Source organism: Larus michahellis, chromosome Z, assembly GCF_964199755.1.
Source record: "Larus michahellis chromosome Z, bLarMic1.1, whole genome shotgun sequence".
NCBI classification, from domain to species: Eukaryota; Metazoa; Chordata; class Aves; order Charadriiformes; family Laridae; genus Larus; species Larus michahellis.
This window is the reverse complement of record NC_133930.1, coordinates 3709147-3733278: the sequence shown is the minus strand read 5'-3', so window position 1 is coordinate 3733278 and position 24132 is coordinate 3709147. Positions and strand designations below refer to the sequence as shown.

Genomic DNA, 24132 nt, shown 5'->3' with positions numbered 1-24132 from the left:
CTGGGAGTTGATCGTTTGCTCTTGCAGGCATGGCTTCCACTCATGGGTTGACGAGGGAAAATTAATTAGGCTCCTAGTTTTGCTTCCTACATGATACTAACTCTTTTTCCTTCTGATTAAAGTGTCGTCACTGTGACAGAAAGCCCATCTCTCTGAAGGGGTACAAGGGATTTTGGTTGAAGCAACAGCAAAAGCTGCATATTTCAAGATGCGCTTCCCCGGCACCCACCAAACACTTCGCCCTCGATGCCTGGGGTGTTCATGCACCCCGTAAACTCTGCCTTAAAATTCTCCCCAGAATCACCCTCAGCTCAGAAACGCAGGATAGATTCAAGGAAGAGGGTCCTTTTTGCAATCAGCCGCTTGCATTTGCGACTGCCTGACGTTGCAATGAGACGGATGCTCAAAGAAGCAGCAAGGGTTAAACCCAGAACGAGGAAGAGGACAGGCAGGACTCAGGGATGAAGCAGTTGATCAAAGGGTAGCTCAGAAGCTATTTAAAAATAAACCAGAAAGTAGAACTTCCAGGCGGTTGCCGCCGTAATTACAATGCAGACAACGGAGCCATGGTGCTGTTAAGGTTACTGGATTTTCCTAGCAGCTGTGTTTAATTTACTTAAAACATGCAAAGCCATCAGGTCAGATCCCATTAGCAGAATCACTCCAGAGCACTGCAAGAGCCCGGCCAGTCCAGCCCTGCAGAAATGCTGAGGGCAAAACAGAAATGTGAAACGCCCCCCAAAAGAAATGAGAGAGATTCATGCGATGGCCAACGTCAACGTGCGTTGCCTTCCCCCTCGGATGCAGAAGATGCCGGGTGGTCGGTCCCTCCTGCTCATCAAAGGACCTGGCCCTCTCCCCCCACCAGAAGCCACTGACGTGGTCTCCTAAGGCCAGAGAGGGAAAGGCAACGCTGAGATCACCAGAGCCAGAAATCAGTGCAAATATCTCTCCTGGCTGTAATGGAGAAGGTACCTGAGAAACCTGGGATCAAGAATTTAGGGAAGTCCTTTGAATGTGCTTTTCTATGACCCAGGTTCTCTGTGTGTCCTACAACCTGTTTATGAACACGTACAATGTGTTCCCTGGACCCCTCCCCTCTCTGAGCATTCCCCTGGCTTTTGCGCGGCCTCACAGAGGAGACCCGCTTGGCCCAAACTGTGTGAGATGGAGCTTGGTGGGTTTGTGGGGTCAGGCTTTCACCTCCGGAGCTTTGCTCACACGTACCGAATTGGGGCCACGCGATCCATCAGGAGCCTTTCCAAAATACAGCACCAAAACCTCCTTGTCAGGAAAAATCTTCTAGATTTCTGTATTTGGGTGGGGTTTTTTTCCCATTCATTTAACGTTGGCTCAACACTCTCTCCACCAAAGGGAACATCAAGGTTTCATCCACTATTCATGGCTCCTACCAGCTCAATTCTATTTCTAAAATTAGCAGCCTGAGACACTTAATTGCTAGAACAAAAGCTGTTAGATCATGTTTTGGTCCCTGCACACCACCGTAAGTGCTTCTGCAGCCACCTACAACCACCTCAGAGTCAACCGCGGACCGAAGCTCAAATGCGTCATGTTATTATAGAATAGAATCATTACAGAATGTGTTGGGTTGGAAGGGACCTCTAAAGGCCATCTAGTCCAACCCCCCTGCAGTGAGCAGGGACATCTTCAACTAGATCAGGTTGCTCAGAGCCTCATCAAGCCTGGCCTTGAATGTCTCCAGGAATGGCGCCTCCACCACCTCTCTGGGCAACCTGGGCCGGTGTCTCACCACCCTTATGTTCCACTAAGCCCTACCCAGTAGAGCGATGCTGCGCAGCTTTAATCGGAGCCAATACCAAAAGCAGCAGAGCTGAAGACAAGGAGAGACCAGAATATGCCGCGGGCTCCCTTCTGCACATGGCCCAGATACAAAGTCATTCCTACAGCGAACGGGCAAATTAAAATAACTAAAACAATAAAATACAATACAAAATAACGTGAAGCAATGGGTTCACGGGAACTCTGAAACCATCCAAGCAAATTGCATTCTCCTCATTGACAAGGACCGGCACTTCTTGCCACCAGAAGCCCTCCTGAAATCAAGAGCTCCTGGCCCCGGAGTCGCTGGAACAGCTTAAGATCGCTCTTCCAACACAAAGTCATCCTTCATGGTTTAGAAAGGTGTGAGACTTATTTGCATAATAAATGACAAGGCTGGGATACAGGTTTCTGACAGATCCCCCCCCACCACCACCACCTCTTCCCTTTGGAAGAAATCTATTTATTCCGAGTGAATCGTCTCTTCTCCAGATAAATGGTGTTTGTAGCCCGTTTAGCTCGGCGAGATACGCATTCTTTTGCATGCCCATAATGAATTTTCACAGCTAGAGCCCCTAATCCAGTCTAGTCATGGAGGGTTTATCAGGACCTCTTATTTTATTTCTACCGGTAAATGGGAATTGCTTTCCTTATCGCTATCTAGAAGCACCTGAGTGATTTTTGCTTCATATTTCCCATCCCACTGGAATTCAGGATGCGGTGCTATCTGATACTGTACAATTGTCACTCGTGTTATTTGCCTTTTTATTTTAATTTGTTGGATTTATTGCTTTTTTTTTTTTTTTAAGGAGATTTTACTTTAAGATCTGAGTCCCTCCTCGCCCCCTGCCATCCTCCCGCTCGCATTCCTTAGGGGGATCCGTGGGAAGGCAGGATCAGGGCTTGTCTTGCCTTCATCTGCCTGATGCTTTCCCAAGGGAGAAGGTTTAAACACTGGGCATGCCCCCAGCCATCCCACCTCCCTCCACTGAGGAAGCGCAAAAATACGCAACGACAAGCAGAGGTTTTTCCCAACGTCGTGTTTAAAAGCAAAGGACCTCAGGAGAGCAGGGGGTTGCCGACGGGCTCGCTCTGGCTGCTGCAACCAGGTAGATAGCTCTGAGCTCCGGAAAAGTGAACCCGCTGTTGCCGGAAAGGCACAAGAAGACCCATAAATCCTGCAGATAACACCGTGATGGATCAGTAGTGGCAAGACATTAACCTTCACTCTTGAGGAGACACCCAAATGATAACACCTGTAGCCACGCCACTCCAGAGTTATCAGTCTTGTCACTCGTGAAGATAAATCTATCTGACCTAAACCATCATCCTACGCCCCTCCGGCTTCCTCGCTCAAAATCCTCGTAGATACCAGCAGGGATCAGGAAAATCGCACCTAATAACCAACCGAGTGCGTGTAACAAGGCTCACATGGAAACCATTTCCTCCCAGTATGTTAAAATAATTCCGCAGAGCAGGGAAAAAAAAAACCACGGTAGGCTTGAAGGCCGGTCTGCAGGGAAAGTGCTACATGTCAGTGACAACTGTGGAAGGACAGAAAACAGCTACCAAAACCTCAAGGAGCTGTCACGCACAGGAAAATGGAAGTTAATTAAAGCCACTTAAAAAAATACATCTGGGACAGGGGCGTGGGATGTAGGGAGGGAGAATGAAGTGATATTAAAAGCTCAGGCAGATGGTGAATCCCAGACAGGAGGCAAGGCAACCCGTTCTGCTAAATCCAGATGAGCCCCTCGCCCCAGAGCCGTGCCGGAGGGGGCAGGATGAGCCCCCTCCACCCCAGGGCTGTGCCTTGCCACTGGGCACCCATCCCGCAGCCCCCATGGGGATGTCCAGACTCAGCAGGTCTGTCCCTCCACCGGAAAACACCGGTGAGGGCCCGCCAATGCTCTCCTAGACCAAGCGGTGCTAGTTTGGGATTATAAATCCATTTCTTGCCTTCCTAACATCTTCCCTCCTGTGCCTACCACAACATTCAGCTGAAGCAAGAGGCACGGGCAAAGCATCCACCTGGCTAAGAGCGCGAGGATGGAAGTCCACCTCAAACACACCACCAGCACCAACATCACCTCCACCTTCAGCCTTGCTCCTCCTCCGAGCACAGTCTCCCTTGAGCCTCCAGAGTTGACTCGCCTCCTACTAGGCTCAGAAGATGAGGACAGGTCACTCACACCAGCCACTGCTGCTATAAAAGCAAAATGAGAAAGATTTGGATAGGTTCTACGCAAACATGACACCCCGTGTGATATACGCGTGACAGCTTTGAATGTAGATACCTTGAAGCTCAACAAGACAAGAAGCTTGAAAGTTACTTTGAGTTGTTTCAAGACATAACCCCTATGTCTTGCTTTGAACTTATGGCTCCACCACAGGAGACTTTATTTTTATTGCAATGAGCTCCCAAAGAAACTTCAAATGTTGGGTCTTTATATATTCCCTTGAGCGTTAATTCAGAAGCGGTACCAAAATACCCACGCAAGCTTGGGTCATCGTGGAGAACGTCCCTCTGCTACCACTGCCACTCAACCAGCCGTTTGAGACACCCCTGCTTGGAAAGCAGTGCCGGCCAGCCTCAGACGGGAAGGGAAAAAGCAAAGCCTTCTGCACACCATCAAATCCCTGCTGTGGGATGACAGCCGGCAAGAGGAAGTCTTGCCATGACATCAGCCCGACCCAAGTTGGAGAGCAGGCGGCACGGAAACACAGATGGAGAAGCGATGAGAAGCCAGGTTTCCAACACATCTCGGTCTGCTTCCCATGCTCCTTTCTCTGCTGGGATGGGGGAGACGCAACGAACCCAACGCCAACCCAGCGTGGTCCTCCAGCGAAGGCGGGAGGCTGCTGGAATTTGGTTATCTTAGTTAGCAGGGAGTTGGTGTAGTGAAGGACCCAGGTCACACGGGAGAAGGTCTGAGGTCTCCGTCCTCACCCCGGAGCTCATTTTCTAAACCCAAACCAGCCTTTGCTGCAGATCGTTTTATTCCAGCCCTGGGGAAGATTAATTCGTCCCAAGTCCCCACGGCTCTGCGGAGAGCATCACCGCCTGGGGTCTCCAAATATAGCCCTGTAGAGCATCCTCCTCCCTGCCTGCAGCACCAGGCAGGCGGGCAGGCAGCCAAGCCCCTCCACCCATGCCCCCAACCCCTTCCCTCCCAAGGGCTATTTCCTTAACGCAGCCCAGCTGCCTGCCCCCACCCGCCAAGGGCTGACAGATTTGTGCAGTCCCCTTAGGGTGGGGTAGGTACATTTATTTCCTCTTTTCCAACAAAATAAAAAAAAAGAAAAAAAAAAAAAAGAAAAAAAAAATGCAATTAACCTTTCCCTCTCCTTGCAAGGGGCAAGAAACATCCCTGCCACAGAAATGGTTTCGGGACCAAGAGATCTGCTCACGCAGCTGCGCCAGTGCTATTCTGGCTTAGCTAAAATTAAAGAGCTGAAGTCGTATGTGGGCCTTCACGAAATTGTCACGGAGACCGCAAGATTAGAGGACCAGCCAGTGACCTGGGAGGCCGAGGTCTATTCCCAGCTCCGCCAAGGGATTCTCATGTGAGTCACAACATGCTTCTCAACCTCTGTTTCCCCTGAGATAAAAGAAGGGCAGAGAAACTAAGCCCATCAAGACTGAAGACCTACGCGTGAAGGACCTGCAGCTCCACAGGACCAGGTAAATCCACAGGCAGGACCAGACACCGAATTTACCGCACTCCTGGGAGGATGAAGTAGCTCAGTTCCTTTCGGAAGCTAGACAGGCTTTCCCAGTCTTCAGGCCAAGTTCACTGCCCCTCTAAGCGATTCCACGAGGAGCAGATCCATCCCCCATAAACCGAGGGACTTCTGTGCAGTTTCAAGACGGAAAGAATAATCCCATCTCACAGACTGTCCTGGATGCCTCAAGCTGCTCTGTCCCTTCCAAAACAAATCCTGTTTATCCCGCATTTCGCCAGCATGCCCAGCCCAGAGCGCTGATGGACTGCTGCTAGGTAGACACACAGGGCGAAGATCTCAACTACGGACACAGAAGCAACCCAAGGACAACAGAGGAATCGCAGCCACATCTTCATAGAATCATAAAATTATCAAATGGTTTGGGTTGGAAGGGACCTCTAAAGGCCATCTAGTCCAACCCCCCCCCCGCCATGAGCAGGGACATCTTCAACTAGATCAGGTCGCTCAGAGCCCCGTCCAACCTCACCTGGAATGTTTCCAGGGATGGGGCAGCTCCCACCTCTCTGGGCAACCTGGGCCAGGGTTTCACCACTCTCGGTGTGAAAAACGCCTTCCTTCTATCTAGTCTAAATCTCCCCTCCTTTAGTTTAAAACCATCAACCCTTGTCCTGTCGCTACAGGCCCTACTAAAATCCGGCCCCATCTTTCTTACAAGCCCCCTTTAAGTATTGAAAGGCCAATAGGTCTTGCCTGAGTCTCCTCCAATGCCCATCCAAATGCTAGCTAGCGATCTAAGGGCACTAAAAAAACAGGAAAGTGCAGGATAACCCCAGCATCCCGGCCACCATCCCCTCTCCTACCAGGAGCAGGTCCTCCTCCACCAGCCGCGCCAGCTATTGTTGGGCACATAAAGACGGCTCCACCAGCCCCTCCGTCAGCATGGAGCTCATTACTCCGCAAAGGGCTTTGAAATGCTCTGAATATGAAAGGTGCTCCATCAGACCAAATTCAGCTCCGTTTGCTATTACAATACACTGCATTTCTTTTGTCTGCGCCTTTTGATGGCGCCCAATTGTTCCCCTCAGTCAGTATTTCGGAGTCATTAGTCGGAATTAGTAAAGTTCCCGCTGCCGGACTTTTCCAAGGCTCTGTTCTTGGGCTACAAAGAGTCGATGAGGAGTTGTCCTGCTTTCACCGAGCTGGAGGCGCGGCGGGGAGCATTTCGGGGGGAGCAGGCAGTCTGCTCGACTCCACTCGCCCGTTGCAGGCACCGGGGAAATGCACGTGCTGACAAGATGCTGCGGGTGGTCACAGCAGGGCTGGTGCTTCCTGGCCAGGAGGGAACCCATAGACCTTTTCATTTGGTACCTCTGGTAGGAGCAGGTGAAGGGCTTCGCCCAGTTGCATCCATCCCACAAAGTTCAGTTTTTTCACCCAGAAATCCCCCGCTCCCGGTTTCAAGGCACCAGCACTGAAGAAGTCACCTTTCTCTGGGTGACAGGCCACCTCCATGGTGAAAACACCATGGATGTGCCTAATCTTGTCCTCCAACCTCTCACTCACGTTACACCTTTCCAACTATACCAAAAAGCCTCTTAGTATCAAGACGCTTTTTCTCTGAAGGCATTTATACATAGAGCATGCCGGGTCCTCCCTACCCCGTATATTCTTGGGATATTCACTTGGACTTAGGAGGAATTTGGTGGTGGACATTTTCACCGGAGGATCTTAACCCATCTGGACCTGTGCTCCTGCCTTGGCTGAGCATGCTGGAGTAAGCCAACTCACAGGGGAAGGCTTGCGGATATACCAGGGAATACCACCCCCCCCCGATACCCAGCTGGCCCAGTTTGGTGACGTCCAATCTACAAGTACGGGTGTGCATTCGCCATGGGAAGCCCAACAGAGAGGGACAGCAGATGTGGCTTTCCTTGTCCTCCACCAGCATGCATCACGTTCAACACCAGAGCAGGTGGCCGAGGTCCTCCAGCCCAAGATCTCGACCCTGGGGGTGATCAAGGGGTGTATGAAAGGGGGCATCCATGGAGTACTTCACCAGGTATATCCTCCCGATGGCCAGCAAGCAGCTGAGATGCTTCCCAATTCGGTGGCTGTACCTGCAGCACTGCGCTAACAGCCCCTCCTGGACCTTTCATCCACAAATTTCCCTAATTGGTTTTGGAAGCCATTTATACTTTTGGCATCCGCAGCATCCTGTGGCAGCGAGGTCCATAGTTTAATGACATGTTTTATAAAAAGCAAGTCCTCCTGTTTAAGGCCTCTGCCCAATCGTTTCATGATTTTTCTCTAGCTCCTGTGTTGCAAGACACAACAGATAACTCTTCCCTATCTCACCTCCACACCACGTAGGGCTTATATACCCCACTTAGATACCTCCTCAGCTCCTTCTCCTCCAGACTGAAGGGCTTAGGCTGTTCGACCACTTTTCACGTTGAAGCTGTCCCATATCACTCCTCCTTGTACCCCTCCCCATCCTACTCTCGTCACACCACGAGTCCTCATGTGTCAAATGGGGCACACTTTTGGTTCCTTCTTTGTCACCAGGACCCAAAAACCCATCATGCTGCTCAGTATGGTGGCAGATCCTTGAGTCCCAACCCGCTGCATTGAGGAGGAGCTCCCAGCACCTCCACACGAGGAGAAGCAAATCCCAAGCCATGGCCTGTCCCCAGCACATGAACCAAGGCACATCAGGTACATCCCAGTCCCCAAAACACAACACACCCCGCAACAGACTTAATTGGCACGGGCGTTAATCAAAGGAGGCCCCTTGGAAACTAATGGTGCAATGGGGCTGAAGACCAACACAAGAGAGACGTGCGCCCCTATGAGCCGATGCCAGCTGAGACTAAAGGTGGGTCCCACTGTGTTACACACTTTCCAGATATAATACAGCCTCCATGACAGACCACAAGAACAGTTTGGGTTGGAAGGGACCTTTCAAGGCCATCTAGTCCTGGCCATCCATGTCCCCTGCCACGAGCAGGGACATCTTCAACTAGATCAGGTCACTCAGAGCCCCGTCCAACCTGGCCTGGAACGTTTCCAGGGATGGGGCAGCTCCCACCTCTCTGGGCAACCTGGGCCACTGTTTCAGCACCCTCAGTGTGAAAAATTTCTTCCTTCTATCTAGTCTAAATCTACCCTCTTTTAGTTTAAAACTATTACGCCTTGTCCTCTCGCAACAGGCCCGGCTAAAAAGTCTGTCCCCATCTTTCTTCTACCTCCTTCAGGTACTGTAAGGCTACAATAAGGTCTCCCTGGGGCCTTCTCTTCTCCAGGCTGAACACCCCCAACCCTTTCTGCCTGTCCTCACAGCAGGGCGGCTCCAACCCTCGGATCATTTTTGTGGCCCTCCTCCGATAGAGAATTCATTCCTGTTCGCACATAAGGAGCTCCAGCAGATACACGAAGCGCTGAAGTTGCACGGGCTACGCCCCATCTAACAGCGTTATCTGGTCCCCAAAGAGCCAGCTCAGGGACCACAGCAGCTACGACTCCCACCCACCCACCCCGCCCATGGGGGCAGACCCTTCCGCACCCACCCTGGCCATCTCACCATGGTTTCTGGATGCAACGTGGGCATTTGGCCACTACAACCGCGAAACAAAACGGTGGGGCAGACCGACCTTAGAAGACGTGCCCAGGGAGTGGGAGGAAGAGCCCAGCACCAAACCCAGCTCCTTCAGCAGCCTGTTATCTTTCATGGAGGATTGTACTTCCATTCCCTAAGGATTTCCCTGAAAATTATCTCCTAGACCATCCCACCTAACGTTAGAGACAGCACTCCCATTGCAACGCAACCAAATGCAGGCAATTCACACCTCTCACCTTGCATTTTCTATAAGTAACGCAGTACAATAAAACAGCCTGCCCAGATTCCAGCCTAATCTAAAAACAACTTTATGGCTTCTAATTTTAGCACTAATCTTCCTTCGCTATGGTTGTGTGATTTCTAATTATTTTATCCCCAAGACTTGCTTTGACGGATAGTCGTACCTTTTCCAGTGCCGAGCGACTCGTAAAGCGCCTTTAAAAAATACGCTGATCATTTCAGCTTCATTTCCAGTTCTTAGGCAAATAACATTCTCCTATATGGCTTCACTGTGGAAATATTATTATTATTAAAATAATAATAATAAAAGCAATACAATTTAAAAAGGAGGGCTCTATTTCTTAGGACGATCCCAATCTGAACCTGCAAACACCATATTTTCTCTTGAAACTTGTTAAAGAGCATAAATCTGTTATCCAGATACGGATCTCTTAATAATTCAGTGCCTTTGGCTTGGCATCGCTCCCAGAACATTTCGCCTTTATCTATCCTTATTTTCAGGTTACAACACATCGAAGAGCAATAGGCCACGCCGAAACCTCGGGGGCGGGGGGGGGAACTTGGCGAGGCACAGGGCGAAGCGGCGGCGGAGACGCGACTGGCTTGATGCTTCCCGGGAGCGTTGCCTAGCCAAATCCTCTGAATTTATCCCAACACAGATCAGCCCTCGGCTGAAGGTACGTTGTAGGGGCTTAGGATGAGCCTCCAGCCCCGGCTCCTCAGCGGGCAGATGTTTTCTCTCCTACCGTGCTCACCTGAAGCAACCTCTCGATCCTCCTAATCGCTGACCTAGATCAAATCTGGATCTGACACTGTTAAATCTGCAGGAAAACTTACTGGGGAGAGCCAGCGATGTGCCCTTGTGGCCAAGAAGGCCAATGGCATCCTGGGCTCCATCAAGAAGAGTGGCCAGCAGGTCAAGGGAGGTCATCCTCCCCCTCTACTCTGCCCTGGTGAGGCCACACCTGGAGTACTGTGTCCAGTTTTGGGCTCCCCAGTTCAAGAAGGACAGGGAACTGCTGGAGAGAGCCCAGCCGAGGGCTACCAAGACAATTAGAGGACTGGAACATCTCTCTTATGAAGAAAGGCTGAGGGATCTGGGTCTTTTTAGTCTGGAAAAAAGACGACTGAGGGGGGACCTTATCAACACTTATAAATGCTTATAGGGTCGGTGTCAGGAGGATGGGGCCAGGCTACTCTCAGTGGTGCCCCAGTGACAGGACAAGAGGTAATGGGCACAAACTTGAGCTTAGGAAGTTCCTTCTAAACCTGAGAAGGAACTTCTTTCCTTTGAGGGTGGCAGAGCCCTGGAAGAGGCTGCCCAGAGAGGTGGTGGAGTCTCCTTCTCTGGAGACATTCCAAACCCGCCTGGACGCGTTCCTGTGCCACCTGCTCTGGGTGACCCTGCTCTGGCAGGGGGTTGGACTAGGTGATCTCCAGAGGTCCCTTCCAACCCCTGCCAGTCTGGGATTCTGTGCGAGGGTGCTGCCTGCAGAACGTTTCAGGATGCGGAGGCAGGCAGCTGCCACCGGGTCGCAGGTCCCAGTAGGACCCGCCACCAGCAGCCGGCACCAGGGTGGGGGACGCAGACACCGGGCTGGTGGATGTTTGGTGGGTTATTTCCTTCCCCAGGATTTACATTGCGCTCCGGTCAATTGGAAAACATCCATTTGACCCGCGACACTTTTGTTTTAGTTACTCTCCAAGCTTTGACGGCAGCGGTTTAACCACAGAGCATATGAGCTTCGTCACCAAGAAAGCACCTCAGCCCCACAAATTCAGAGCGGGTGGGGAAAGATATCGCACCGCAGCCCTGCCGGGGAATATATTTCTTCTTTCTCATTCTTCATTTTCCTCTCTTTCACTTTCTGAGCCTGTTTCACCCTCCGCGTCTTCTCCCTCCCCACTGGATACACGAGCTTAGCTCCCCAGCGCCCACCACAATATTTGAGACAGAAGGATACGGGGTGGCTTTTTTTTTTCTTTTTTTTTTTTTTTTTTTTAAAAAATTCCCCGCACAATACTGTCATAGAGTATTTGAAATGGTGATTGTCAAAACAGGAAACAACCCAGTCAAAGTCCTCAGGCCGGGGTCCCGAAAATGTCACCGTACAGAGCTCGCAAGGGATGGAGAATAGCCCTCTGTTCCCGCACGGAGAGAGGATGCTCCGGGAGAGCGGCCAGCGACACACCATCTGCCCTCATGCCACCCGGATCTTGGGAGCTGGGCTTTGACCTCTGCTGAAATCAGTGGGAAGCTGGGTTTTATTAATCGATTTATTGGGGGGCGGGGGGGGGGAGAAATCTGACAGACAGGGTGAAAAATTATAACCCTCTGTTGAGCGATACTTTTATCAGCATAGAGAATTTCGTAGGGAATATCACCTCGCTCAGGAAGCCAACCCTACAGGAAATCCTTCATCCTTAGCCTTCCAGAGTAACGTCCACAGCATCCTGCTGGCTTCCTTCTTACTCCTCTTAAAACTCACCCAATGGTGGAGTCTCCGTCTCTGGAGACATTCCAAACCTGCCTGGACGCGTTCCTGTGCAACCTGCTCTAGGTGAACCTGCTTTGGCAGGGGGTTGGACTAGACGATCTCCAGAGGTCCCTTCCGACCCCTGCCGGTCTGGGCTTCTCGCTTCTCAAGCTCACGCTCTGAGTTTGAGCTGGCCTCGGGAGTTGGAAGAAGAAATCTCGGGTCAACTCCTGCCCAGGGCCACTTGGCCAAGGCACCGGGGTGACACCACATCTCCACGAGGATGCAGAGCAAGGCACCACTTGGCCCTAGGCTCTTTGATTTCCATCTATCCACCCTGGAGCAAAGATTTAAAGTTTCTCAGAGGCACGACAAAGAGGCCAGGTTCGGAGGTGAGAATGCAGCTGCTGCGAACAGGGGTAAATCGGATTTTCACAATTTCTTTTTCTGCAGAAAACACCTGCTAGGTTTATTTTAAAAAGCAGGCTCCTGCAGCTGTGGGTTTTGAGCCCTTCTTAAAAGCCGGACCTGAACAAGCATCCTTGCCAACAAGTATTGATATTTTAAGCTTTTGACTGATTCCGATGGGAGTGAAAACTTTTGTTTTGTTTGGTTTGGTTTGGTTTTTACAGCTTTCTGCAAGTTCAGTTCAGGAAAACTTCCCAAGCAGAAGAGCCGGTGACCATTGCCGGAACGGTGATCCAGCCATTCAGGTTGCTCAGAGAAGTGGGAGATGCCCCATCCCTGGAAACATTCCAGGTCAGGTTGGACGGGGCTCTGAGCAACCTGATCTAGTTGAAGATGTCCCTGCTCGTGGCAGGGGGCGTTGGACTAGATGGCCTTGAAAGGTCCCTTCCAACCCAAAGCATTCTACGATTCCCCCTCTGGAAGCAAAGGAGATATATTGTTTTATTTTTGAGGGAACAGTGGTTATTATTGTAGTGCCGAGACACCGATCTACAAAATAACAACCTTCAGAGGGAAAAAAAAGAAATCCATGGATTCATGGGATGGACAACTAGGAATGTGATTTCAGTTGGTCCATGTAGCCCAGAACATCAAATTTCACCCATCGTCCAGGGAAAGAATTAGCATAATTACCTAGGGCTTGATCCTGAAAGGTGCTGAGTGCAGTCAAGTGGTCTCCACTCCCATAGGGTTCAGTATCTCAGGGGGTCTCAGCAGGGTCAGCCTTGGAGCCTGGGCAAAACAAGATAGGTTGGTCTTAGTCCAGTCTTTTGTGAAGAACCTATGCAACTGATAATCAAAAAAAACCCAAAACCAAAACAACAAACATCCCAGCTCCACGTGCCAGCCCCGTATTCCTGTATGGGAAGCTAATGCAATGATGATGCAGACCATGGCTGGGGAGATGCTCTCCAACCCCCAGGCTTTCTGTGCAGATCAGGGATGGATGCCTGCAGCACACGGGAGAGAAACGACACCAAGATGGATGCGTCCACAGAGCTTTGGTCCACATCCAGGAACATCAAGATGATGTTTCTCAGGGGTACTGCTTTATCCAAGCCATCGCACATGGACACGCGCACTGTTGACACCATCCCCGAGCTGACACACCTCCCTGGCAGAAGACAACCTCCAACGTTGCTTTGCCAAGTCTACGGGGAGCGATAAACCTGGAGAGTAGTTTGCCTGGTTTCCAGGGAGGAAGCCTAGGAACACCCCTCCGTGCTCCCTGCCGGCTGGCAGTGACGTGTGGCGCTCCAGCCCCGGGCAGGCACGGCCGTGCCAAGAGCAGGGTGAAGGGAGGGAAGAGGATGACGGGGACAGGATGACGGCACTTTTCTCCGTACGGCCCTTTGTTCTGGGAGGTCTCCCGAGACGCTCGGCTCGGGGTGGCCAAGTCCTCCTCCTTCTTTCCCTGTAAGGGGAACAGATGAGGGGAGGAAAACAATGCGCTCTCCTCATTTGCCTAATGGAAGAACAAAAGCACAGTGATCCCATCCAAAAATGTCTTTTGAGGAACAGACCATGGAGTCCGAAGGCCCAGTATTTCTGGTTTATTTATTTCTGGATGAACTCCAGCCTGGCAGCATCTTTCTGTCCTTCCTCCAGACTCTTGCAGGACTTGCCCAGAGCTGCACGGATCGTTGCACAGACCCCAAAACCAGTCCAGGATTTAACATCCAGGAGCTTGTAGCGGCGATGAAACCAAAGGTGAGGTTCCTCCACCAGACCCCATCACAAGCAAGCCCCGACCATGGGGCGGAAGGGACAAGGGGGCATCACCCACCCATAGCCCTGGTCCAGCAGGATGCCTTCAGCAGGAAGGATCTGCCCCAGCGTGATCCCACTGGAAACTGGGACCAAAAGCCACTAAAGCCAAAACCAGCATCCAACCTTTCATTTCTCAGCAGCGGTGGCTGCAACGGAGTAGAAGGGGATTTCTGCCATGCTGACTACTCACGGAAAGTCCCCGACTGGCCCACAACCGTGGAAAAAATGGAAAATATAACTTTAATACCAAGTTGGTGGCAGGCTGTCTATTTTTCTCTCCTGTGACTAGTTACCATGGATAGATCTCTGAGGTCAACCGTGCAATTGTTCACTGCACTGCTCCCATTAAATAGAAGACGAGCAAATCATCCCATTCGTACCGTACTTTAATTTCCAGAAATTCTTTGTTCGTTTGTTTGCTTAAATTATTTCTCTCATTTAAAGAAACAATGCAGCCTTACAAAGCCAGGACCCAGATCTCTCGAGTAACCCTGCTGTGGTTCGTTACTTCTACGCTAGTTAACGAGGCCAGTAATTTCCCTACGGTTTAATAGAAAATCTTCCTTTCAGAATACAGAGAGGCAGAACATTTTAACGAACTCATTCCTGTATTCCAGTTATGTCGTAGGTGTCCTAGGCAAGGCACGTGTCCTCCTTAGGGCTACAGCATAAAAGCAGGTACCCTAAATGGAGGTTTTTTTCACCCAAAGGGCTGAAATGGAGTGCGCCCTCAGCAAGTTTGCTGATGACACCAAGCTGTGTGGCACGGTCGACCCAGGGAAGGAGGGAAGGGATGCCATCCAGAGGGACCCGGACAGGATGGAGAGGTGGGCCCATGCAAACCTCATGAAGTTCAACCAGGCCAAGGGCAAGGTCCTGCACCTGGGTCAGGGCAATCCCAGGCACAAACCCAGGCTGGGTGGAGACTGGATGGAGAGCAGCCCTGAGGAGAAGGACTTGGGGGTGCTGGTGGACGAGAAGACCAGCGTGAGCCGGCAATGTGCGCTGGCAGCCCAGAAACCTCCCGCAGCCTGGGCTGCATCAAAAGAAGTATGGCCAGCAGGGCGAAGGAGGTGATTCTGCCCCTCTGCTCCACTCTGGTGAAACCCCACCTGGAGTACTGAGTCCAGCTCTGGAGTCCTCAGCACAAGAAGGACACGGAGCTGTTGGAGCAGGGCCAGAGGAGGCCTCGGAGATGCTGGGAGGGCTGGAGCCCCTCTGCTGGGAGGACAGGCTGAGAGAGCTGGGGGGGTTCAGCCTGGAGAAGAGAAGGCTCCAGGGAGACCTTCCAGCCCCTTCCAGTCCCTCAAGGGGCTCCAGGAAAGCTGGGGAGGGACTCTGGAGCAGGGAGGGGAGCCATGGGACAAGGGGGAACGGTTTTAAACTGGAAGAGGGGAGATTTAGATGAGATCTGAGGAAGAAATTCTTTACCGGTGGTGAACCCCTGTCCCAGGTTGCCCAGAGAAGCTGTGGCTGCCCCATCTCTGGAGGTGTTCAAGGTCAGGCTGGATGAGGCTTGGAGCGACCTGGTCTAGTGGGAGGTGTCCCTGCCCAGGACAAGGGGTTGGAACTAGATGATCTTTGAGATCCCTTCCAACCCAAACCATTCAACGATTCCATGAATTTGAGCTTTCTTCACCCGGAGCTACCCCCTCAGCTGGAGAAGTGCACCTGGGGGTCCCTGTCTCTCTGCTGAGCCTTGCCTTGCTCAGAGCATCAGCTCCGGCTCTGCTTGGCAATGAAGCATCCCAGTCCTCATCCCAGAAGGCGGACTGGTTTATGACAGTACGTTGGGATGAGGTAGATGATACTGGAAGGGCAGACCCGAGATCTCCCCGGGGTGGGTGTGCTGGCAGAGGTGGGCGTACAGCCCGTTCTACTAATAATATGGATTGCAAAGTAAACAGGCGCCTGACGGTAAACTGCTCTTCTCACTAGTTCTACAAACCTCTTTCCAGGACCAAATCAGACCACGTTCTAAAAAAATTAAAATCAACGCAGCGCAGAGCTTGTGGAAAACAAAAATAAACCACATAAAACACATATATATATATATATATATTTAATAACCCAGTGAAGCTCTGCTGAGACGCACGTGCAGGGGAAACGCATCCTACGCCGGGTGAGAAGCTGGCAGCGCTGCCTTCATTTACAAGGACATCTGCCCTCCCAGTGCCTCTGCCGCTCCTTGATATCATTTCTACGACGGGGATTTGACAAGCAACAGCTACAGCTGTTTGCACGGGAGTCTCGCCGCTTAGCCGGTGATAATACCGCGGTGCCTGGGACAGCCGAAAAAAATCACGCCGCGTAAATAATAAATACTTGGCTGGGTTAATCAGAAAGGGGCGGTGAGCAACGTGGAGATACCCACGGGCTCCCGGCCGCGAGGAGGGAGACGAGAAAATGCCCTGACCCAAGCAGGGGTGAGTCTCACGCGGATCACGGGCAGATCCCAGGAGCCCTTTGCGGATTCACTTCCCAACCATGAATAATTCAAGCAGAAGCAGCTGGAAGTAGGAGAACAGAGAGGTGGGAGCTCAGCGCCGTCGCTTCAGCAGGTTTTATTTTATCGGGCAAGGCAAAGAAACCACGAGCCCCAACAAAGACCCTCAGGCCAGCGTTGTCAGTGTCGTGACTTTACTACAAATCTCATGACATGCAGCGTTTCACCGGATCCCCGCTTGATGAGGAGCATCCTCTCCCTTTCTCCTCCAGGCAGTTTTGTGATTATTTGGCTGGGAAAATGGGGGAAAATCATGCGTTTTTTTGAAACTTTGAGGACCCACCAGCAGTCCACTGCCTAATGACACAAACCGTAGAATCACAGAACGGTTTGGGTTGGAAGGACCTTTAATGGCCATCTAGTCCAACCCCCCTGCCATTGGCAGGGACATCTTCCACTAGATCACGTTGCTCAAAGCCCCGGCCAACCTGGCCTTGAATGTTTCCAGGGATGGGGCATCTCCCACCTCTCTGGGCAACCTGGGCCAGGGTTTCACCACCCTCAGCATAAACAATTTCTTCCTTCTACCTAGTCTGATTCTCCCCTCTTTTAGTTTAAAAGTTCCCCCTCATCTTACCACAACAGGCCCTGATCCAGAGTCCCTCCCCAGCTTTCCTGGAGCCCCTTGAGGGACTGGAAGGGGCTCGAAGGTCTCCCCGGAGCCTTCTCTTCTCCAGGCTGAACCCCCCCAACTCTCTCAGCCTGTCCTCACAGCAGAGGGGCTCCAGAGGGTCTCTCCGTGGCCTCCTCTGGACCCACTCCAACAGGTCCATGTCCTTCTTGTGTTGAGGACTCCAAAGGCAGATGCACTACACAAAGCATCCACCAACAAAAACGCCCCACGTTTCCCTTTGAAGATTCACACCAGCTTTAAACTTCCAGACCTCCTCCCACCCTTAGGGACCTCTCTGGGAAAAGACAGGGCACTCAGAGACTGCTTTAGAGCCTTCAGGCTTGTCTGTCCCTGGAAGAGCTCATCCTTCAGTGGGTTCGGCTCAGCAGGAGAACGGATAGGGAAAAAGGGTGCCAAGGAGGAGGATGGAAAAGAGGAGAAACCAAAAAGGTGGTGGAGGGGAAGAAGTGATAAGGGGTGTTCTCTTATCTTTATTCCAAAAGGAATGCACAAGTAGGGTTGCTCCTGTAGGGATAGGTCAGGAGCCCACACCCAATTCATTATCAGGAGGACTGGAAGCTTGTGAGCAAATCGAAAACCATGGAAAAAAGGCAGAGATGGTAAAGACAAATGGTGGAAGTCAAACACAGCTCTGGTGCAACCTGAAGAAATCCAGGACTCATCCCCCCGAAAGAACATTGCCATGTATTGACTGCCAACAGAAGACCCTCATTGTCCAGCACCAAGGGGCAGCTCTCCCACGTGGGGTTAGAAACGGGACACCCAGGCTGGTGATTGCCCGGCGAGCCTGGGGACACCTCATCCCTGGAGAACTGGAGGTGTCAGGGAGGGATTTGACAGAAGACCCTGCCTCAGCAGGATTTCCAAAGCTCCCTGATGGAGAGACGTGCTCCACCATGACTGACACCCTTTGGGAATTCTAGTCCCGCATCTACAGGTGCATTATCTTCTTTCAATTCACTCTACAATGATGCCAGGACTGGATTTGGCGACAACCAACCTCTTTTCCGGCTGAACTGGAAGAAAACCACTGCGCATATTGATGACGCACCTGGTCATAAGTCCCCTCACATAAAACTTATTTCTTGATATTGCATGAAAAGTTATCGGATTCAAAACCACCGTGACAGTAAGAGACATTCACCCAAGATCCCAACACAAAAATCCCAATAAATTTGGGTTTTGGGGTAAACCAGATGAGAAGCAGTCAGGTGTCCCAAGCTAGCTGCGGCCTTTGATGTTACCAGCAAAGTCGTCTATGCTTCCAAATTGTCCTTGAACATAAAAATATTGACTCTATCCACGCTCTCTCCCATTCTTAAACTATTTAAGCTTAATCTTCTGAATTCAAATCATCCCTCAGCACCATCCTTGATCTAGAAAGCCCAGTCTGGAAGCGACATCTCAATGGTGCCTACTACACATGCTTTATCATCTACATCAAGAAAATTTCGCTTCCATCTTTAGCATAAACTGATTATCTCTGGTAGGAAACTTGTTTCTTGCCAAGAGCCTTGACAGAGCTCAGGCCACGCATGACACATCTACCCCAAAATAATTACTTGGCCACGCACCGCATCTGCTCCTCAGGGTTCTGAGTTCCCCACCCTTCTTGTTTCATTCCGTGCGGAAAAATTAACTAATTAATCTATGTCTGACAGATGTTCTTTGAAAGAGACACCACGTCTTCAAAACACAAGATGATGAAAGGAGTAATCGAGTAGATTAGACTGACCAGAAAAGCAAGGATCGTAGCATGACAGCGGAAAGCACCGCCTTAAATCTTTCTCTGATATTTATGATGGTTTTATTTGCATATCAAACTGTGGGCCAATTAGCTGTATATAAATCTATGACGAAATTATGCCGCGTAGCTCTCCAAAGTGAAGAAACGCCAGGGCTGGGCCGCATCATCACCCTTAACTCTGCCCCTCCAGGTGTTTCCATTCTAGCTCCCTCCTAATGACCGCGTACGATTTCCCAATAACGCAACTGAACGACGCGCGTCTTTCGCAATCGTAGAGAGGTATACGCAACATCTCCACATACTGCAAGCTACTTCGTGCGTGGTGGGACCTCCGCATCTCCCGTGGCCACTTTGGCGTCATTATTTTTTCGTTCTCCTCCAGCTAGTTACATGTGGCTACCGCCCCTTGTGGCAGACTACCATCTCCTCGGGGCAAGCTTCGAGGCTTCGTGCCACCCCGTAGGAGAGCGGGGATCCTGCTCGAAGACCCGTAGGTGCCGCTGGGATGCGAACGATAATAGAGACGCACGCCCTCATTTTACATATCAAGAGGAACGTGGGGAAGCAAGAGGCTGGTCCTGGAGCAGCACCGCCTGCCTGGAAGGGGTGCGCGTTTGTAGTCAAACTAGCCACCTCAATGAGGTCTCTGTGCTCTGCCAGATATCTGCAGAAGGCAGCACGCCAAGCCGGAGCCGACGGCCCCATCTGCAGTCGCAGCCAGCGCCGCTCACAGCCTGTAAATTGGGCCAGCCACCTTGCCCGCGCAGGCGGGGAAAGGTCTGGGGAGAAGGGGTCCTGGAGGGGCAAGCAGCGCCGGTGCTCCTCATGGCTTTGTCTAGATGAGGAGCACGGGTGCAGGCCCCTGTAGAAATAAACCAGGCAGCTACGTGATCCCAGCCCTTCCCCACCCCTGGATTCAGCAGCTCTACCTTCTTTTAACACTCAGAATTGAAAATAAAATCGACTGAATATGTTGCATTGTTATGACCATTACGTCCCGGTTACGTCCCACTCCTTCCTCTTGCCCCCTTCACCAACCTGCCCCTTTTACCCTCGGCCAGCCATATTACATCCCATGATGTTCTACACGTACAGACCACAGCTCAGGGCAAGTCCCTAAAACCAGTGCCTCCGCCCCCTCCCAGTTCCCTTCCGCCGGGGTGCCTGGAGGAGCCTGGTGCTCCGCAGCCTGACGATGAAACAAGCCACCGAGTGGGGCAACCGCTAGGATGGACGACTGTACCACCTTACGATTACTGCCAGTCTGCCTTCACTCACCTAGGGCCACCAAATTAAGCCAGCAGGAGGTTCAAGACGAGCAAACAGAGATGGTTTCCCTGCAGCAGATGGTGGATCTGCAGAGCTCCTTGCTGAAGGACTTGCAGGAGCAAGCGCGCATGGGCTTCAGGAGAGACCGGATGTTCCGATGGGATTAATAAACAGATGCACCACTACGGGATCAGGAAATCGCCGTCACTGGAAACAAGTTTTCTTATAATCAATTAGATCAAGAGAAAGAGCCTCATAGCCCAAATTTCTTGCCGCTCTCACCACGAGTATTTGGCTTGTAGGTGAATTACGGCCCCAAGCAAGGGCAGCATCACTGAACTTCAGGCACATCAAAAGAGTTCCCACCTCAAATGGGTGGGACAGACACGTCGTGGGAGGCATTTTACCGGTGGGGAAGCATCACCCAGACACCCTGTCAGACACGCCGCGCAAAAAAGCTGTGCCCGAGGTGGGAATCAAGCCCTGATCTCCTGAGCCCTCTTCCAGTTTCCTTCATGGTTGATAGACACCCGTCCTGCTGCCTTCCCTGTAGCTCGTACACCATTGTATCTCAAGAGACCTATTTTTCCACCTGGAAACATTGCCCAGAAAGCAAGTGAAAACATTGGACATTAATGGAGAAGCAGTGACTCTCTGGGATAGCCCGAAATCAACTCTACAGCATTTGATGCGTGGCGGGGGGGGGACACGCACCACTGAAGGGACGCAACCGTCCTGTTCATACACCCACAATACGATTTACCTTCTTGACGATCTCATGATGCCACTTTTGGGTTGGGATTGATATCAACCACTCTGAGCTTTCCCTGCAGACGCGCTACCCAGTAGGTCTTCCTCCAGGAAAATCCCAGACGTAAACAAGCCATCCCCAGAGATGATGTGAAGCGGAGCAAGGAACAAGCCTGCGTTCCTCGGGACCATTTTTTTTTGGGTAGCAAGTTTGACTAATTTGAGCGATTAGGCACATATTCCGACATAAAATATTAATATGAGAACAAATCAAAGGCAGCTTGGCTGGCCGGGCTCCTGCTTTGAATTCATTACGTATATAAAAAAAAAAAAAAGATAAAAAAGGAAAGGGGGGGGAAAAAAAAAAAAAAGGTTTTATCTTTTCAAGTACATATGAAAAGGTATAAATTCCCGCCCGACTGCAGCACTTGGCCTCGCTGCGCCGGTTAATTGGAACCAGCGTGCTCCGCTTCCCGGGCGTCCCATTCACAAGCGGGGAGAAGGAAGCGTTCAATTTTTCAATAGGAAATTTCATCGCCGGAAAACAATCCACCTTCCTTGCCTCCGAAGAAAAGCCGGAGGGCGAGTTCTCTCCCCGACCACGGTTTCGGCTGACTGCCAGCCAGCCCCAGCCAGCGCTGCCGGCGGGCAGGAGGAAAAGCTGCAGCGCCGACTCCGCAGACCATCCCAAAGTCATGAGATCGCCCTCGACACAAAGCTCGGTGCTTTTTTTTTTTTTTTTCCCCCTTGGAAACACATTGAGTTCTTTTCTTTTCCTTTGGGATTGCCCAGGGGTCCAGTTTGCAATTTTTCTTTCCGTAACCACATGGGCTAAACAAGCCCAGATTTTGTCATGACACTTTTCCTGAGATTTTCAACTTTCCACCCAATTCCAGACCTGGGACTTCATGGAAAGCACCCGGCTGTATCCACAGGCCACGCACAGGGACTTCCCTAGAGGCAAAACCCACTTTAAGTGGGGTTTTATGAGCCTGGGACTGAGCAAAAATCACTTCTTTTAATAGTTTTGTTGTTTGTTTTTTTTTTAAACTTCTTTCATTCCTAAAGTTGGTGCCTTAAAAAGTTCAATAAGGCTTCAAGGCCACAAAAACCTGTGAGATGCTCCAGCAGGACTCAAGAAAGCCAAGCGACAGGCAAAGGGACTAAGCAGAGCGCTGGCACGTGAAACGCAGCACGGGCCAACATAACACCGACGCAAAACAACTTCTGACAACGGTGGCTGTGAGGATGGAGCTTCAGGATTAAAAGAGACTCGGAAGCAATTATCCTGCCTTCCTCTATCCCATCACATCCAGGGCCAGAGGGCTGGATGAGGAAGCAATCACGGCCAACGCATGGAGCTCCTCAAAAGTACATCGAACTCCGTCTTTACACCTCTTTTCCTCCTAATATCTCTAGAAAAGGGTTGGCGCAGAGTCATTCTCAGCTGATCCGTAGAAACAGTCTCCTGACCCCCAGTGCGGCATCACTGAGGTACTTTTAGCTGCCATGAGCTGATCGGTAAAGGGAATTTCTGAAGCAGAGACGTGCGACTGGGAGTGCAGACCCGGACCAGTAACTGATGGCACAAGGGGCAGGAGATGGGCGACGCTGAGGGCAGCAGCTGGAGCGGAATAAGGAAAGCTGAGCACAAAGCCAGCATGGAGTCACATGGAGCGCTGGATATTTTGGGCGATGGAGGCCTTGGTGTTCCTCCACTCCGGCAGGAGATTGTGTGTTCCTCTCGAGAAAGCAGGATACAGTTGTCCCGAGGCTACCTAGAGTTAGGTATAGGATGCCTTACACAGCCCCAAAGGAAGACATTAGCACTATAGCATCAAAGTGCCAAAGGAGTCCTCAAGAAGTCTTCTGGTTCACCCTTGGCCCAAAGCAGGGATCCCCAAGGACGCACAGGAGATGCTTGTCTACTTCAGGACTGCCAAGGATGGATCCACAGCACCTAAAGGGGCCCACAGGAAAGACGGGGAGGGACTCTGGAGCAGGGAGGGGAGCCATAGGACAAGGGGGAATGGTTTTAACTGGAAGAGGGGAGACTGAGATGAGATATTGGGAAGAAATTGTTTGCTGTGAGGGCAGTGAGCCCCTGGCCCAGGTTGCCCAGAGAAGCTGTGGCTGCCCCATCCCTGGAGGAGTTCAAGGACAGGTTGGACAGGGCTTGGAGCAACCTGGTGTGGTGGGAGGTGTCCCTGCCCAGGGCAGGGGGTTGGAACTGGGTGATCTTGAAAGTCTTTTCCAACTCTAACCATTTTATAATTCTGTGATTCTATTGTCCCTGGTGTTTCACCAACCTTTTCTTTAGAGGTACTTCACTGCCCTAAGGATTTGCGCTCAATGGGAAGACCCGTCACTGGATTCTACTAACTCCTCAACAAGCCAAGAAAGTCAGGCAACACTTTATCTTTGCTGGACTTCATCCTGGCCTTGACACACAAGGCTTGGGCCACCCTGTTGAACTCAAGGCTCCAAGCCCTAATCCAGACCTGCGCACCAGAGCTTATCGCTCTCCTTGAGCACCAAGGATCACACTAAACCCCAACAAATTTTGGACCAAATGAAAGGCGAGCATCTATTTTTGCAAGCCAGGGTCACCTTTGTTGAGCTGCCACCAAAGCCTCTCCTCTAAGTCATTAAGTGCGATGGCCAAAACATGATTCCACCTCGCTCCTCTCCCGCCTCTTCAAGGGCAGGATGGCAGCACTCGAGCCGCTGCAGCGCTGATTGTCCTATTGTTCCACAAAGTGGTTCCTCTCCAGCAAATTGAACGCTGAGTGCCATCAGAGAGCGCCCCGGACAAAGGGACCAGCGCCTGTTTCTGGGATTATTAGAGGGAAGCAGAAAGAAGCCTCTTGAAGAGTCTTCGCGGCACTTAACGTTGACAGCTGGAAATAATGGATAGGACAAAAACAGAGCAAAGATGATTTAAATTAGGCAACTTCCCGGAAAGTGGTGTTCACTTAAGCTTCCAAAGGAGAATTGCTATTTCTTAGAAATGTTAACGCTCACGTCTGTGCGCGCTCCCCCTCTACAACGTATATACACACACTCCCATCCATTTTTGGGTGCTCTATAGAGCAAATTTGTTCAATTTGCCAGTGGACGCCGCATCCCTTCCATTAGGAGACGGAAAAGGTGTAAATGAGCAACATC

The 24132-nt window shown here is 51.2% G+C and overlaps 1 protein-coding gene across 3 annotated transcripts in view; it reads right to left on the bottom strand.

Annotated features, from left to right (window-relative positions):
• The window catches only part of ZBTB7C (zinc finger and BTB domain containing 7C), a 169764-nt gene that overhangs the window by 86597 nt on the left and 59035 nt on the right, over positions 1–24132 (bottom strand). For all 3 annotated transcript variants that reach the window (XM_074570395.1, XM_074570392.1, XM_074570393.1), the window contains one exon: positions 12922–13020. The gene's annotated coding sequence lies outside the window, so the exon portion shown is untranslated. The remainder of the gene's footprint in view (positions 1–12921; positions 13021–24132) is intronic.